The sequence below is a fragment of the Apteryx rowi genome, unplaced genomic scaffold (genome assembly GCF_003343035.1).
Source record: "Apteryx rowi isolate R43461 unplaced genomic scaffold, aptRow1 scaffold_485, whole genome shotgun sequence".
Lineage (NCBI taxonomy): Eukaryota > Metazoa > Chordata > Aves > Apterygiformes > Apterygidae > Apteryx > Apteryx rowi.
In genome coordinates this window covers 245653-263637 of record NW_020450744.1, presented here as the reverse complement: position 1 = coordinate 263637, position 17985 = coordinate 245653, and positions in this window count along the sequence as shown.

The following is a 17985-nucleotide window of genomic DNA, read 5'->3' as shown; positions in this document are numbered from 1 at the left end:
TGACCCTGCTTGAGCAGGGGGGTTGGACTAGATGATCTGCAGAGGTCCCTTCCAACCTCAGTGATTCTGTGATTCTGTGGTTCTGTGAATCATGCCCTGGAAATGCTATTTTCTCTCCATTGATTATAATAGAATTTAATGAAGCTGCAGATAGATTAGATAGAGATTTTTAAGCCTAAAATTGAAAACAGTAGTGTGCATAACTCTAAACACTGGCTACTGCAACTCATGCTGTGGAACTAACTCTCAGATGACCAAAGCATAAGTCTCAGAGCTCCAGTGCTGATGCAAAGGCCCATTGTCACCTTTGGAGTGAAACCAGCGGTCTGTGCTCCAAAGAAACAAGCAGAGGGAAAGGACCTCTTTTATACCCCTTTCTGTGTTCTTCATGCTTGTAGGGATCAGTCAGGACCTATTCTTAACATGGATAGTCTGCTGGGCATTTGACTTTATATTGCTCTATGCTCTTGATGAGCTATAAACTGCTGCAAGGAAAGAACTATCAACAGTATGGTCATACATACAAATCAAATGTAAAAAAGATTTAAATAATTTCAGGAATTTTTTAAAAGATCTGGGGGAATCACAGAACATGACACATTTGCACAACATTTTAGCTTGTCTAACATTTTAGAGAGGCTGCTCCTGGAAAAGACTCTTATTCTATAAGTCTTTTTCAGTTAGAGCCAATCAAGCCCTGGAACTACAAAAACTGTCCTTTAAAGATGATTTTCTCTCCCTTAGTTACTTATGCTGTTATGGGGGAGGTGCAAGTTCTATATTTTCAAACACAAAAATACCTGAAAATACATTGGCAGAAGACTTACTATTTATGTATAACAACCTCTGTATGAAATCTCACTTCAAAACACCTTTTCAACTCTACCTTGCCTACTTTATGTGCTCCAAGTTCAGGCACTGTTGTTTAAAAAGTGTGATTCAAATCAGCATTAGCATTAAAATATTCGGTTACAGGGATAGACTTTTTTTTTTCCCCAAACCAGTTCTATCATTCTCTGAAGGCAATGTTTTTCCAAGAATGAAATACTGCTATGGTGTGATCAAGGGTATTCAAGAGGATCACAGGAATGTGTTTCATTGGAAGGAAAAATGAATGATGAAAAGACCCCTCTTTCCATCTTCTCCCACAGAAAAAAATTAAGACTGTTTTCAGTAATGGGAAATATACAGTGGTTCTTTTTTTGTTGTTGTTCCCTTATTGTGCTATCTTAGATTCTATTCATCTCCCTCAAATCTAGCTCTTACTGTGCCATCCCCATGTATATCTGCTACCATGCTCTGTAATTTGCCTAGAGGCAAATGCTCTTCAAATCAATCAATAGGGTTTAAATGCTGTTATGAATTCAGGCTCATCTCCATTTTGAATCCCATTTGCGTTACTCCAATCACAAAAGGAAAAATGAGAACTCCCATTTTATCAGCAGTTTGAATTTTTACTGCTATTAGGGATTCCTCAAGCAGTGTGGAGCTGCTATTGGTGCCTCCCAGACCATACATTCACACCTCTCCCATTTTTTCAGACACATCTGATTCAGTAGGGGTAGGACCAGAATACCTGCAGTCTAACAAATACCAGCTGATGTCTAAATTTGATACAGTTCCAAGGAATTCAGAAACTACTCCCCAATCTGTTACTGGTAGAGCAAGCAAGCAAAAAATATTCCTTTAAAAGAGAGTCCTAAATAGTACTGTTCTCCCTTGCCCCTTAAGCCTTCACCAACTAAAGGTGCCGTTCAAATCTATAAAAAGAAGGAAACCAGAATTTCAGAGTTATTTAGACCTCCAGATGAGGGGGATTTTTAAAAGTATCTAAGTGATCATGTGAACTTATAGATTTCCCTGGTGCCTCGCTGTAGATGATCCAGAAGATCCAGTAAATCTGAGTCTAGGAAACCAACTTGCTTATTAAGCAATAGTAATAGCAGTCATTCAGATGACTGTGTGATTAAAATTTCATTATTACTTACTTTATTTCTCATTAAGGTTATATTTTCATTCAACCTTCATGTGAGCTACCTACTTAACTGCGGACAGAATATGTATGAACAAGTCCTATAATAAAGCATGTGTTCTGGATTACTTCTTATGCAGACACAGTGATAGCAATAAGAAGAGGTAGTAGTGCCACGAATTAGGGTATGAAAGACGTTTGAACTGACTGGCTCAGCAAATGGTGCTAAAATTTTTTCTCATTAGGTGGCAAATATTTTCAAAAAGAACTCAGCAGAAATCAAGTAGTATCTTTATTGCATTTTAAAATTGCGTATGTGTTTATCCAGCATGTTTCAAAGCATATTCTTAACATAATAGCTCTTCTCAGTTACTACTACCCTGATTTAATCTTTGGACCAACTGCTCTGCTACCTCACCTAAGTTACATGACTGCAGAACGTTCTCTCCAAGCTGGTAGTCTGAAATATAGAATTAGAAATAGATCTTGCATGTTATTCTATTACTAAAAAAATATGCTGTCAGTTGGACAGCTCTGAACTACAAATCTGAAGCATAAATAAAACTCAAACACCCCCGTCTCCTCTTTATTTCAACATCTCTCACACACACATCATCTTGACCTTACTAACATTATGAAATAATGGGTGTTGAGCTGGGCTTATAGTGTGGGGGTTCTATAGTGTGAAATTAATGAGCTGGATGGGATCCCTTATATTTGGGAGGCAGAAGGAAGTTCTGTGGGGAGGTGTGAAGTCTACTCATGTCAGTGGAAATGTGTTGTGTGGGCACTGAGGTGCCTTTAAGAGGAGTTCCGTAATCTGACATTTTCTTGCTTTCAGGAGTTTTCTCTGCATGGATGTCATATTTGCCCAGCATTAATTGATTCTAAAGAAAGTTTTTCTCTATGGAAGTTTTAACAGTGAGTAAGGAAGACTCAAAGTGAGGCTGGTAAAACTAGTCGTAGATTCTGACGCCACAGGAAGCTAAATTCGTCATTGATGTGAGCAAGCCTCAAATGTACTGACTTAAACCTAGTCCGAATTTGGAGTAGAAATATTCCATTAGTCGTCATTTGGACACAATATATTCACCGACTGCTACCTGGCAGTGTAGCACAAGTGGAACTAGAGGTGTTCCAAAACCATCATGATCATCTGGAAGTACGTAAAGTTCACCTACTAGGGCATTTTTTGGTGTCTGTTTTCTTACGGTCTTGAACGTCAACTGTACGTCAGCATAAAGTTCACAGCACTTCAGAGTAAATGTGGGCCCAGTAAGGGTATGTGTGTATGTCAGCAGCATGACTGTGTGGGTCTGTTGATAAGTCAGTTTATGCCTTCTGGATGGAATTTTACTTGGAATTTTTAAATTTATCTTATTTTAATTGCTAAACTTTGATGCAGACTTTTTTCAGGTAGTTTATGAATACAACATAAAGAAACAGCTGGCACAAACCCCCATAATTCAAGGGAGATTAGCACCACTGTAGTAGGTACATTCCTCATCCCCCATCTCTCAATATTCACCTTTCCTTTCATCCCAGAAAGGAATATCATAGCCCAATATGTATTTGAAATTAAAATACAACTGGGTAGGTATCAAAATAATTTAGCCTTGTTAGGCTTTTACGTAACTACTAAAATAGGAGAATTGAAGAACTTTTGTGATTTTGTGCATTTTAATTCACCGTCTGCAGATAAGTATTGAATAGGTGGATACTGCAATTTTGGGGATGTTTTTGTGCAGATGCTTACAGGATGGGTTACCCTTACTGCTAAGGATTTTAGTAACTTTTAATACTGTGTTACGATTATACTTTGATAAAACCTTACATTTACTTCTGCTTCTTTTTCCAGTTAGCACAGACCTTAGTTACTCTCACCTTATACTAGCCTGTTATTTAATACACCTCCAGCAAAAGCTTTGGTTGAAGAAGCATAATGATTTCCCTTTTTATTCAGTTTTTCTCAAACTCTGAAAAATTCAACTCTTGGCTGGAGTATTACTTGCTTGGTTTCTACCCAAAAAGGATTTTAAAAATGTTTGATCAGAAATGCGTTTCAGAGTGTGAGCATGGGAAAATAGACAGACATTTCTCATTATAAAAAAGGTGCTGGTGTTATTTTGAACATCTGTACAACTGTAATGGAGAGATGTTAAAAGCTGAAATTGAGTGAAAAATTGTTTTGATTTGCTTGAGCTTTGGCTTTTGAAAACAGGACTCTGTGCTTGGTCAAAGCAATTTTTTTTTTCACTGTGTTCATAACATAGCATGCTGTGATGCTTTTAYGGGCTAATATGCTAAAGAGCCAGGGGCTGGTGGAGCATTTCTGAACATTTTCAGCTGGAGCTGACAATAAAAAATCTGCAAAATGGAAAATGGCTTTTCAACAAAAATAATTTGCCCTTCACAGAAAATGTTCATTGAAATAAAACCAAATCCAAATGCAATAATTTTGATTCTTGAATTAAAAAAGAGGTTTCTTTTTGTTATTGTTGTTGGCAAACATCTGAATAACTCTTAAGGGAAAAAAGGATAAACCTCAAAATGGAATGGGACTTCTGTCCTAGTTGTAATGTTCCAGGAATCCAAGAAACAGTACTGTTACAATCAATTCTTTCTGTTTTCTGAAGGTGTGCACAGTTAGATCTTCCCGTAATGCTGGGTATTATTTAGGAACATGGGTTTGGTGAAACTAGAGCAGATCTGAGGTATATTTCACACAAGCTTCCCTCTGTCAGCTGAGGCGAAGAAACACCAGAACAGGCAATTCTGAGGCATCTCAGGAAAATTCTTCCAGGCTTAAGTAACTACAGGTTATGCCTAAGGGTATGCAATTTAAGATTAGATGTAGGTTGTATAGCTCTTACTTCTGCTGAATTTATTGAGATGTTTGCCTTGCAAAAAAAGGAAACAGGAAAATTTTGATATAACAAGTTAGCTTGGCGTAAGTAAATTAATTTTACTCAAAAGAGGCAAGAGTCGATTAGTGGAACAGAGCATAATATATGAAAATTTGGGGTCAGAATGTATGAACTGGTAACAGAACTGTTTTGATACCTGGAATTTTAATACGTCAGCTGCGAAGTAATACCGTACTAATAATATGAAAACATAATTTTGTGATAGGTGCTGGCTTCAGTTTGCTGTAATTCAAAGTCACTAATTTGCATAGCCAGTCAGGTTCAGGCATTGTAAGTGGGGCTAAGATACATACAGGACATAAATGTGCAAAGTAGATAGAGTAACAAAGTATAAGCATATTGAAGAGAAGTAATCATACCTGGAGGGGTTAGCTTTCTATATTAACGTTAGGCTGCCCTCTTAAATAAAATGCATGAGCAAGGTTTTGAGCATGGAAATATATAACAACCTGCCAACAGATTTATATGGATGCTTTGATGGGAGATAACTGTTGATATTATTACATGAGTTGACAGTGAGGTGGATTGAGAACTGGCTGAATGGCAGAGCTCAGAGGGTTGTGATCAACAGCGCAGAGTCTAGTTGGAGGCCTGTAGCTAGCGGTGTCCCCCAGGGGTCAGTACTGGGTCCAGTCTTGTTCAACTTCTTCATCAATGACCTGGATGAAGGGAYAGAGTGCACCCTCAGCAGGTTTGCCGACGATACAAAACTGGGAGGAGTGGCTGATACCCCAGAGGGCTGTGCTGCCATTCAGAGAGACCTGGACAGGCTGGAGAGGTGGGCGGAGAGGAACCTCATGAAGTTCAACAAAGGCAAGTGCAGGGTCCTGCACCTAGGGAGGAATAACCCCATGCACCAGTACAGGTTGGGGTCTGACCTGCTGGAAAGCAGCTCTGCGGAGAAGGACCTGGGAGTGCTGGTGGACACCAAGTTAAGCATGAGGCAGCAATGTGCCCTTGTGGCCAAGAAGGCCAATGGTATCCTGGGGTGCATCAGGAAGAGTGTTGCCAGCAGGTCGAGGGAGGTGATCCTTCCCCTCTACTCAGCCCTGGTGAGGCCACATCTGGAGTGCTGCGTCCAGTGCTGGGCTCTCTAATACAAGAGATATGGAGCTACTGGAGCGAATCCAGCAAAGGGCCACAGAGGTGACGAAGGGTCTGGAGCATCTCTCATGAAAAAAGGCTGCAAGAGCTGGGCCTGTTCATCCTGGAGAAGAGAAGACTGAGAGGGGATCTTATCAATGTGTATAAGTGTCTGAAGGGAGGGCATCAAGAGGTTGGAGCCAGACTCTTTTCAGCRGTGTCCAGCGGTAGGATGAGAGGCAACAGGCACAAACTGAAACACAGACAGTTCCATCTGAACATGAGAAAAAACTTTTTCACTGTGAGGGTGACAGAGCACTGGAACAGGTTGCCCAGAGAGGCTGTGGAGTCTCCTTCTCTGGAGATATTCAAAACGCGCCTGGACACAATCCTGTGCAATGTGCTCTAGGTGACCCTGCTTGAGCAGGGGGGTTGGACTAGATGATCTCCAGAGGTCCCTTCCAACCTCAGCGATTCTGTGATTCTGTGATTCGCAGTGTAAACCAACATTACCAAAATTTCTCTGAAGCAAACCTAAGAACTTGTAATTATTTCAGTGATATTTAGAGACTAATTAACAGAAAGTAAGAAATATTAAGTTCCATCAATTTCTGTTTATAATGGTGCACAACTAAAAGCTTTTTAAAATTCAAAATAAATACTTTTTTTAAAATTTCCTTGGCTTCTGACCTCTGTAAAACTGTGGAAAGCAATTCCTTTGGCTTTGTTTTGTGCAAGAAAATTCCACAGGTGAGATAGATCTGATTATACAATGGCATTATATTATTTTCTATATCATTTTCCATCCCCTTTTGAATACAATTTTAACATTTGTTTCATTTTAAATGCACACAGAGTACAGATTTTCATTGATTAATAATTTGTTGTTGATAATATATTGAAGCAAAAGGAGTTTCCCATGGAACTTTGATAAATGCCTCTCTTTCTATCATGTAACCATTTACAGTGATTAAAAAGACCAGTTTATTTTTACCCTTTTCTTACTCTCATAACATTTTTTCCATAATAATGTATTGACTTATTGCAACTTAACTATTTACCTTCTTTGCAGACCCAGGCACATTATATAGTACCACTGCTTATTTCTTGTTTATTTTTAAACATAGATGACTGGCTAATAATAATGGAGTTATTTTGCCTCTCTGAGTCATGGTATCTCTTATTGCAGTAAAAGAATGTTTGACAGATAGTGAGATCTCTTCCTTCATTTAAATCCAAATAAACTATTAATAATTTGTCTGAAAGCACTTTGCTTCTTATTTTTGGATAAAGTTACTTAGTGTTCAGCACTGTAAGAATACCTTCCAACTCTCTCACCTATAACTGCAGAAATAAAACCAAAACTATTGGCTTGTTTCCATAGGGCCTTTAATTGCTTAGCTGCTCAGTGCATGAGGGGTTCATTCATTTTTTTAAAACACAGCACTTCTGGAAGTAGAAGAATACCTGGGAAGGGGGTCAGAAACTTTCAAGGTGATATGAAAGTTCAAAGTGATGCAAAGTGTTGCAACCTTTGAAGTTTCAGAGTTTGTTTTCATCCTGCACTGAAACAAACATAAAACATTTGGGATATTTTTGCAAAATGGAATTGTGCACAAATGATTTTGTATTGAAAGGAACACTGTCTGATTTGGGGGATATAGCAAAAGATTCTGGCTTAGAGACTTCAAAGTTTTTGATGAGAACTTGAGATATCTATTTGAAATGTTAAAGTTTTGACCAAAATGCCAAGCATAGCTTAATCAAAATTTCAGATTTTGTCTGCTTTCATTTTAATGTGGCTTCTAGTGCACAAATGAGCAATAAAATGCTTAAAGGAGGTGAAAGGGCTGGTTTTCAGTTGTCTTTCAATATTTTCAGGCATGACTTTGGCACAAAAGGTAGGAGAATGCTGATGAGATCTGCTGATTCCATGAAAATAGAAGGCATCAAACATATAAAAGAGGCTTAGAATATCACTCCTAGAAGGACTGCATGACCTTGAAGCCTAGCTGGAAAGAAATATGATGAACTTCAGTATTAAAAATGCATACTCATTTAATTAGGGATTAGTAACATGAGTTTTTTTTCCTGAGTTAGGAACTCTGGTTGGAAATAAGTGAAGAGTGACTAGAACAGGGTGTGTGAGTTGATTTAGCCTTACCTCTGTCATGAAAGGAGGAAGGTACGATACGCAAATTTTGGCAAGATTTCATCTGAAATACTGCATGCAATCCTGATTACCCATCCTGAAGAAAAGCTGAACCAAAGTCTGAAGAGGTACAGAGAAGGACGGCAAAGATGTTCAATTAAACTGGAAGCTGACTGATGTGAGACTAGAAGAACTTGGTTTTCTTAGCCTAGAAAAATTAAGACTGGGAAGGAAAGTGATTGTAGTTTAGGGTACTATCAGGTAAGCTAATAAATGGTAAGTATCAGGAAAATGCCAGAGAAAAGCACTACTTTAGCTACAGGTTAATATTGTGGGAGTCTGGAGATGATAGTATGGGACTCACTTTTACACTACACAAAAAACACAAAGGAAAAGAAAATCAAGGTCATGAATTGTTTGTTTATAGATGTTTCCCTGAACTAAATGAAACCATAAGCTTTATATGGACATGTTTGAAAATGACTGATTCATGTGTATGGTAATCAACTTAGTTTTATATCATTCCATACTGTACATCCTTAAGAAAATCAAAACACTATTGACTAACCAGTTTCAGAGGGTGCAGATACCATAAAGTGCTATGATGATTTTTCAGACTTCAGATCTCAGACAGGAATTCTACATGATGATAAAAAGCCTTTATATGGTAGCATTGTTCTTTTATTTACCCCATGTAGTATGGCAACTGCTAGAAGTTTAATCTTCCCAATCATGTACAAAGCATGCTCATTAATCTTTAGGATGATTCTGTCGTCATTTAAAGAACTACACTTGGAGGGTCACTAACACCACTGGATTTACAGATATGAAATGAAATTAGGTTCCACATCAAAACTGAACATGAACATTCACTGGAATTCCAAAATTCCCCTCATCTACTTTAAAAATGCACAGCTGCTTTATGAATTTTTAATTTGCCCCTTTTTATTTCAGGCTTTATTATTGTTCTGACGTTAGCCAAAATACTATACAAACAGCAATAGATTACTGCAATATACTCAGCTTATCTTTAATTAGTTCATTCTGGAGATGGGAGATTTTCCAAATAAACCTGCACCATTGCAAATGTGATGAAACTCACATTTACTGCACTGACATAAAGGAAAGGAAACTACGAATTTCCTCAAACCAAAAAACCCCCATCCCTTTTAGGTCATGGGAAATTACTAGACCTCAATCTTTCATTTAAAATAGACCCTTCTGCCTGTGCAGAATGCAACTGTTTTTCTTGGGACCCTTTATGCCTGTATCTCTGTCTGATTCTCAGTGTGAATAAAGGCTAAAACGTATATTATTGCTGAATAGCTACAAGTATGAAGGTTACTTGAGGAAAAGATTTCGTTTAGTGTTAATTACCTGAAAGTAAGTGTGGATTGAAATATGGTTGTGGCTAAAACCTGATGGCAGTTCAAGAAGTGCAAGTGTTCCAAGATTTCTGCTTGCAGAAATGTGTCATGTAATTTGCTACTTATTGCTACCATCTGCTTGCCTCTATTAGAAAAGGGACCAAAGTCTATTCATCAAGGAGAACAAGATTCTTAGATACTACTGTTGGGAGCACACAGGGAGACAAAAATTCCTAATAATACAGTAAAATCTAAATCACATATAGCAGATGTTTTCATACACGCTTGTGTGTGCACGTGTAGGGGGTGGTAGTGCCTTTTACCTTTAGAGCTGCTGCGTACTGTGGATTAAAGACTGTTTTCTCAGATACTTAGAATTTTGCCATACTTAGCCACTTACATGACAATTTGCAATTAAAAGGTCTATTTCCTGCTGAATTTGGGGGGAAAGTTAAAGTAAGATGGGCCCATCAAAGTGGGAGTTAAGGGAAGTTATTGTTTTACTGATGTTAAACTATTCCTAATGATTTCATGTTGACAAGTTAACCCCAAATCTCCTTGTGTGACCCCATAAACACTGTACGGGAGAAACAGTAGGATAAAATGCTCTAATATCTCACACTGTGAGGTTCTTTGGAAGAGCAGAGAATATACTTGTCAAGGCATTTTGGGGAAGAATGGGTGACCTTTGAATGGGCTCAATCTATCCCACAAGTAAATTGTATTTCTTTAACAGTCAATAGAAATAAAAGCTCTTTGGAACTAGAAATGAGCACCTTCCAAAGAGACGAAAAGAGTCCAAGGACGAACAGACCTGGGCCTCCACTCTTTCTTTGTAATCTTTCCTTAGAAAAAGGAAGTGATGAGACAGTACAGTAATTTCTAGGGTTAACACTGAGAAATGATTTAGTGAGTAATGACCTACCCAATGCCAATTTAGTGAGACTGGTGATTTGCCTTCTTCCTTGGGAGAGGCATTAGTGAGCTTCATTCATAAGCAGTCCCTGTCTCCAATGACTTTAATCAGAGTAAGGCACATGGAGTCCCTGCTCACAGATGATAGACTGCATCATTTCAGATGCAGCCAAGTCTCCACAGGTGGAAGAGGATGAGAAAGAAATCTGTCCCCTTTGGCACCAGTGAGTTGTGTAGTGTGGTTTCTTCTTTGTGTCGTCATGGATATCTTTTGGAAGAAATTGGATTATCTCCAGTTTGGTTGATTTCTTTTGGGATAGTAACTGAAAATTTTCTAAGAGAGAAACAACACTGTCAATAAATCAAGGTAGCTGAGTTAATTAGATTGCTGCCAGTCCAGACCTTTTCTCCTGGTACGGGTTTCCTGGGTATTAAGCTGGGTTGCTCCTTCACATGTCTTCTCTACGCTATGGTGACCTGCAAGTACTGTGCAAGATCAGGAAATGAGGAGCTTTATCAGTTACCTCTTCCCCTAAAATTGCAGTGCCCAAAATATGAGCATCAGAGCGCTCTGATGGCAAATCCCACAACACTTTCTAGACCTCACTAGGTTTGATCTTTCCCTTGAAAAGGTATATAAAAGGTCTTCGATCTCAGACAGATTTTGCTATCAGTTGGGAGAATGCATATTCTTATTATATTGTTGTGTAGAAAACTATTCCCACTGTTGTCTCCTTATCTGGATTCAGAGCACGAACTGAATTACTATTATGGATTTTGTTACATGTCCTGGATGATAATGACTGTATTAGCTCCTGAACCAATATAGTAGACATTCTCTGTGTATAAAGTAAAGGCATGAACAATGAAAAAGCAGGTAAGCTGGTAACAGAGTCAAGAGGGCATCATGGAGAATAACAGGATATTACTAAAATTTCCAAATTCAGTGAGTTATCCTGAACTCACTTGTTGGTTAGGCACAATGAGTGGAATCCCCTCTTGTGAATATACAGCCCCTAGAATTGAGAGCAGGTGCCGTAAGCTAGACATTTCTCTTCCCTTCTTCTCACTCACCCAGAAGCACACAGAGTTGGTTGAAACTGAAATTAAAATAGGATTTAGCAAATAAACCTGCTGATCCCATCAAAACTTGCAAAGTGGTCTGCATGAGCTAACTGGTGTCATGATTAGTTCTGCTTTTGAACACTGCTGAGGACTAACCATAAGGTTGAGAACATTATTTAGAAGGCAAGCTACACGTAGTATAACACTAATTACATTCTAGGAAGATTTTTCCAAGGCATTAGTGGGCTTTACCTCCAAATCTTTCTGACTTGTGATGAGAGGACACCTAAATCCCATTTGTTTCTTTTGCAATCTTCCTGTAGCTGGCTTGAGCTACCCCTTATTCATAAGACTGATCTGACATTGCTGAAGAGGTTTTGCACTGAATTTACAAATTATGATTGTTCTATTCCTCTTTAAAGTAAAATGTGCCAAGGATTTGTGTTTATATATATATATACAACACAATGCACAATAATTATTTCACTGATTAGAGCACTAGATACATTGGCATGGATTCTCAGTGCCCATATGCATTGTTACTCTATTAATCACATGCACTACAAAAGAGTGTTTACTGTCTGCCAACTCTAATTTTTTTGAATAAAGAAGAGCTTCTCTCTTCTAAAATTTACTATTTTAAAACATGTTAAAAACAAACAGTTATCTGTGAGAACTGGCTTGTTTGATTCTTTTTTTTAAGTAAGGCCATTTTTGAGATGGCTGAGTGCAAAAGCAGCACACCAGAAATTTCACTAATGAAAATCATTTTTCCTATACTGAACTCACTCAGGAAAATGGCCAAATGGAATTTTACCAAATTTCATGAAGCATTCACCTTTGAGCTGAGAAATGTCAGCACAAAAGAATATTTTTCTTCCCTAAAAATTATAAGCCCTTAATGGTAGGGATTTTAATGAAGATGTCTCATCAACCATAACATGTTTTAATTGACAATCTGCTTAACGAAGCCTGAAGCCAGAGAACATAGAAAGAACATTAAATTGAGGAAGGGTCCCTAATGATTTTCAGTCTTGCAATCCCCATCTGAAGTTGTGACTCAGAAGAGGGATGACCTTTGTTCCTTGGAAAAAGGGTCCTCAAAAAGCAGTTTGCATAGCTTTCCTCTGAGAAGAGAGATAAAGATGGTGATTAAAAAAAAAAAAAAGTGTGATCTCTTGAAGCAGACAAGGACTCTTCCTGCTAACAGCATATTTGTTCTGGTCACATGTGTTGCGATAGAAACTTGTCTAATTACAAGTAAATTACTTCCTCCTGTAAAATCTTTGGTTAGACTGGCAAGCTAAAAATGTCAAGACTGAATTTGGGAATGGATGGAAAGAAGATTATATTTGATTGACTATGATTCTATTAGTCTTGAATAGTTTTATTACTTGTGTCTAGGAATGGTAATTGTCATTTGGAGGACTAGAAATCTCATTTCCATTTGAGCATATGAGATGAGCTAACCCAAAATATTGTTTCTTGGTTGGGACATCCTGCTTACTTTTGTGGTTATTTATGACACACTTGTGATCAATGGCAATGATTTCTCTTTGAAGAAAATGAATACTTTCAATATCTTCTCTGTTTCTTGTTTTGGAAGATATGGATTGAATGATACAAAGGAAAAGAGGAATATTGAAATACAGAGAGGTGAGAGAAGAAAGTGAAAGAAAAACAAGGAAAGAAGGAAAGAAGTTTAGATCTATAGGAAGGGGAAAGATCAAAGGAAGGGGAAAAGAACCCTAGGGAGGTCCATTTAGAAAAAGAAGAGCTTGAGATAACAAATAGAAAGAAAATCATGAGAAAAATGAGAGTAAGGAGAATATTCATATTGTATAAGGCTTCTTAGATATGAAATGGTGCATTCGCAGCAGCTGAATGGTGAAGAAATTTGTATATCCTGAACTGCATTATTTCCATAACAGATTTGCCTTCCTCCTACGTAAAACAAAAGACCTGCGTTTTATGAATGCCCAACTCAATATGTCATAAAACAACACCTTAATTTCATGTTGATTAACCCACTTCAACAACTGGCAATTCTTTTGTACAGGTTTTTAAGCAATCCTCTAGTTTAAGGCTTGGGATGTGATAATTAACTACTCATTCAAAATATAATGAAATTCAATGTATGGCTCAGGACATTCAGATTTTGAAAACAGTGGGCCAGCTAGGATAAACTGGTACATTCTGAAGACACAGTAGTTTTGCCAAATTGTACAAGCCAAGGATTTGGTCTATAGAAAGGAATAAAGTTGTTTTGTTGACTGCTCATTGTTTTATGTTGTTTTAAAAGTGGTGGGTTTGGGGTTTTCTTAGTATAATTGTGTGTTCTATGAGAACAGCATGGTTTCTCCCAAAGTAGGGCTTTTAAAATTAATTTCCAAAGATTTACATAAATTCTCTGAGGGCAAATCATTTTAATTTGAAGAAAGAACCCTACCCAGCTGTGCTGCAGATTTTAAGTAAATACAGTTTTTCCAGGGGTAGTAAACAAAACAGATCCATAACAAAATTGCAAAATTAACACCATAAACAAATACCATTTCTGAGCACTCTGATAAGGCCCCGGTCCCTATTACTTCAGATAGAAATCTTACAAGTCATTATAACTTCAACTGTGTTTGATCAAAAGTAGGAGAGACTTGCCTACAGAGTGGGAAAATCATTGAATCTGGAGAGCTTGATAAACAAATCCCTCTATAGATAATTATGCAGATTTAATACACATCACAATATTAAACATATACAGCAACTAGTGCTGTGCAAAAAATAAGGTCAGGAAGAGCTAAACTATATCAAGACCTAACCTCCTAATAAACTGAACTATTCTGAGAGTAGTTCATGATTAACACAGGCCTTGATCCAGCAAACTGTAAAGTACATACTTAAGTATGCGAGTAGGCCTTTTGAAGTACATGTTCCTGTAGTTAAAGTTAAGAACACACTTAAATAGTCTGTTGGCTCAATGTCATTAGTAATCCCTCGTGTTCCTTGTAAGCCGGTGATGTAGACTGAAAGGTTCACCAAGGGGCAAAAAAAGAAACTCTAATTTACAGGTTAGGTGATTCCTACCTTCAGAAAACTCTGTTCTTTTCCCATCTTTTATTTTCCTTTGCATCCTTCTCTATAAGCCCAGTATTAGGTACCCCTCACCTGAATGGCTAACCTGTCTTTCTCAGCTTCCCATACAGTTAAGGCAGAGAGAAGCTCCTTCACAGGGCAATTTGCAGCAGGAGCTTTGTCTAGGCAGTTTAGCCTTTGGGAACAAAGATTTCCTCCCTCTTGTTTTCAAAGGTTTAGGGAGATTACCAGCTAACAAAGATGCCTATATTTGAGTAGCGTAAGTGTGCCCTCAACACAGCTTGAAACCCCAAAGAAAACTGTGAACTACTGAAAAAAAGAAAAAGAAAAAGTCAGCCCTCAGCAATAAGAGAATGGAACTTTATAAGTCACTGACTTGTGTAATAGGGGTTTTATGGAGTTTTCTACAATGCATAACCCTGTGTGAGCATAACAGGACCTTCACATTCAGTGAATTTGTATAACCAAATGGCTTTTATTTTTAAATCCAGTGACAGTTTTGCTAGATTAAGTTTGCTTTCTAAACATATTTTTTGATTTTGAGCATGCGTGCATGTACTGACAATTTGAGTAGTATGATTTTCCTACATTTGTGTAATATTTGCAGAGATCCACATTGTATTTTTGTATTTTGCAGTGCCTGACACCAAGGGTACATCATATTCCCAAAAGGAGACAGAATGTTTTTCCAGAATAAGTTACACTTTGGCTATTTGCAGTAATTCTGCCTTTGGGATAATAAGGGAGGGTTTGAAGGCTGCTTCCCCCCTGCCCCAAGCAGATCAGCCAGAATGTGTTGCTGCTTTTAGCAGTCCTCTGTACCCTTCTGCTTGCCTCCATCACAGCACATCACACTGACACCAGATTTTACTCTCTCCCTTCTTTTTTTCATCACTATGGAGATATAGTGCAAGATGCCATGAACTGTGATAAAGACCTCAGTCTTTTCCATACCTTGACCCTCCATGACAAACACGCACAGTTATGAGTCCTTTCCCTTCATCTCTAGCCCTGAAAAAGTAGGATGGCCAGGACCTCCCTAGGGCATATGATGCTAACCCATACGGAGAACCCACGTTTGTCTTAATCTGATAGGGTAGAAATACACACTCTTTTTGCTCTTGTTACTTCAGCTAACACAAGGACTACCTCAAAGTTTTAGCAACTGTTTAAACATAGAAGAGTATTCCCTTGCTGGCTTGTGCTGCTACAACAGGAAATTTGAAAATCAGCTATTAATCATCAACTAGTTGGATGGCTCCTTTGTTTTAGTTCATGCACTTATGTCGCCATGAGGATCCCATCTCTTTCAGCTGGTATGTTCTTATGGCCAATGCTGTGGTATCTTCTAAGTCTTTGTCTCTAGTTTACTGCCTCAGGATTTTTTCTGTCCCAAGTATGCTGGATTTGTGGCAGAAGTGTATTTTTCTGGACCTCCAGCAAGTAAAAGTCTTCATACCTGGAGGAGAGGACCAGACCAGGGAGGTGTATGCTTTTAGATTAATATAATTTCCAACTGATAGACACAGCCCATCTCTTCCCCTTCATACTCTAATTTCTTCGAGGGTCTCCATGACTTAAGGCTTAAGAAAAGCTGGATCTGAATAGCATGTCACCGATATGTACTTTCGCACAAGCTCACTCCTCATTTCTTTACCTTTATCAAGTAGACTTTCTCCTCATTCCTTCCAGAATCCTAGAGATCCCAACCTGCTTGCTCACACTTATAGTATGTACAGGGCTAGCTGAAAAAAATCGCTAAATCAATAAAATTGCTATCCTAGAGAAGAGCAAAGAAAAAAAAATTGTTCTGGGAAAGCAAGCAATATTAGAGCTGGTCAGAAACACATATAGAATATTTTGGAAAGTCTTGCTTGATGCAACTCTTCTTCAGCTGAGTCCTGTACCAGAAACAGAAATGAATTGTTTTCAGGGTATGTCAGAATATATCTCTGAATACTTTAGTTTGCAGACTGATATAGAATGGAGGTCCTATAGTAGACATAAAATTTTTAGATAGCAAGTGCCTTGACTCTCCAAACCCAAACTTGCTTACTGAATGCAAACACCAAATATTTAGCCATTAACCCAGATGACCATTTGTCTGGCAGTAATACGCAAAGGATATTTTTAACCACCAATAAATATGAAATTATTGGCCTGGTTTGCAAATACCTTTAATGCCCCCCAAAAAGCCTAATACAATTCATCCATGAATCAGCATATATCCTTTGACCAGATCTACTTACTATCTAGATGATAACCATCTCCAAAATTATGTGAATGACACAATAGTTTGCAGCATATGATGAAGTTTCCTTGTAACATGATTTTGCTTTCTCTTGAAAAAAACAAGGCCCAGAAGAGAACTTGCTGATTTGGCTAGTGTGGCCACTCGTGATTACCTGCACTTCACCATGCTAAGATTAGTGGAAAGAACAATTTTTCTGAAACAAAATATAATATACTGCTCACACAGTGAGATTCATATGGTCTGAACTTACTTAAAATGCTACAAAGGCCATTACCATATAGATGGCTTTCAAACAATTGCAATGAAATCACATAGATGGATGTGACCTTTTATATTAAAAGCTCACACTTCTTGCATGAGAACAGGACATCCATAGTTTGGAATTGTTTTCAAATAGTCTGTTGCCAAACCACAGTGCTAGTGAAAATCATGGCAGAACACCAGAAAGTCAGTATTTCTGCCATTCTGTAAGGTGACTTACAATGTCAGTACTTCTGGGATTAATATTAAAAATATGCACCTGAGAATCGATACAAATGTACAAATGTCACTTGTCTTTCAGTGTCTTGAGGCTCAATTCATATTGGCTCCTGGGGAGCACTTCCATCTTCCTATAATCCCTCTGCGGCCCTTTATATGGGCCAATTCCATATTGACCTTATAAAGGCAAACCCAAATATAACCATATGCGTTAACATGAACATCCACCTGGCAAATGGGCTAGAAGGAAGGTGCTCTGACCACATCAAGTGCTTGGATGGTTGGGGTTCAAGGAGAGCTGCAGAGTGCTCCCACCTCTCAGTTAGATGCTACTAAAACCATGCTGCTTCTCAGGATGGCATTCACCTCTCTGTTGAAAGGATAGCTCAAACAAGTAAAGGGAGTAGCAAATTGAATTTGGAGCAAAACATACAAGTGTATTGCACTCAGCCTAACAGAAGCATCTCTGGTCAGCTTTAAATTGAGAACTTCTTGTAGGATCCTGTGTGCTTTGGGATCCTGAGGGCTTGCAGGGGGTGAAGGCCCATAGCATCTTCTGAAAACACAGAGGGCACCCATCAGAGTATCACATTTGGTCTTTGGCTCTGGAAGAGCTCAATGTATTTTTATTTGTATAGGAGAAGGACGGCAAGTTTTTCTCAAGTTATTTCAAAAAGAAA